This window comes from Sinocyclocheilus rhinocerous, unplaced genomic scaffold (genome assembly GCF_001515625.1).
Source record: "Sinocyclocheilus rhinocerous isolate Xijiao unplaced genomic scaffold, SAMN03320098_v1.1 scaffold593, whole genome shotgun sequence".
Lineage (NCBI taxonomy): Eukaryota > Metazoa > Chordata > Actinopteri > Cypriniformes > Cyprinidae > Sinocyclocheilus > Sinocyclocheilus rhinocerous.
Window position 1 is genome coordinate 117,132 of NW_015642818.1, and position 1,333 is coordinate 118,464.

A 1,333-nucleotide genomic window follows, 5' to 3' on the forward strand; every position below is an offset into this window, starting at 1 on the left:
CAATTTTATAGATTCTGTAGATTTGTTCACAAGGATGAACTTATACATGAAAAAGTCCAAAAGACATCTTTGAAATAAACGACATCAGAGCGCTACAGCATAGTCTTTTATAAGTGATTTTCTTTTTCAATGAAGAAAAAAAAAAGCCTACGTCAAATCTATCGGACTACATTTCTTAAGATGTAGATAATTCCCACTGTAATTGAATTCACAGCAAACCAAACTTTATTTGAACCTCTATGATGAATATTAGATCAAAAACCGCTCAGCTAGCATAGCAGTGAACACAGGGACACAGCGCTGTCGACAAGATCAGAAGCATTCGGGATTTGTGTAATAAATTGATAGCAGTATAAAGATAGATGCCACAGACATCGTTTAACTTTTCATGTCTGTGAGCTATATCACATCAGTTTATTTTTCAGAGGTGAAATTTGATTAGATGTCAAGATAGTGTTCGACATACATGCAAACGGCAAAGCAAGCATGTTTTCCCGTTGGGAAACACTTATTGACAGAGTAACCATCAAACCCAGAAACGTGACATTAAATCAAAGGCTTTGTTGGCTAACTGCACCATCTACTTTAGCGACAGCTTCATCAGTTCCTATTGGGTGGAAAAATTACGATGCAGTCTTTGTCTCGTCTGAGTTACAATTAAACAAAAGCATAATGCCAAACATCTGTCCTAAAGGTTTTTGCTCTTATTTAATGGCAACTTGTAAATTATTTAGCAATTAACTTTATTCCAAACAAAGCTGTATAACTTACTGAATTGACTGGATAGTGAAAAGTGTCATCTTGACCTACTTTTTTTTTTCTTCACCCTGAAATATGTTACATCATCGAAGTAAAAATGGGTTGCAAAAACTATTTCATGTTGACTTTAACGTTCACCCCAACATCCTAGTGGTGAAAGAGTACATCTTTACTCTGGCGGTACTTTCATCCATTTTGTAGAGCGTTCATACAACTGGAAGCACATCCTCAGCCTTGCTTTCTCAGCTGTATTTTTAACTTGAAACCTCAGTTGTGTCATGTTTAATTCACAATTTCAAATCTTCTATAAACAAATGGTTTGGTAGCTGTAAGATGATTCGTAGTTATTTCTGCAACCATCATAAATATCACCTTTATTTGACCCTCTAACTCTAGCACTTTCTATTCTATTTTAGTTCTACTTTATCTATATTTATCTTCTTTTTTTATTTTTTATAAAAAAAACAACAACAAAAAACAAACAAACACTAGCTTTCTATTTTTTCTATTCTATCTACTTGTTTTTCTTTGTGCGTGTGTGTGTATATGTGTGTGTGTGTATGTGTGTGTGTGT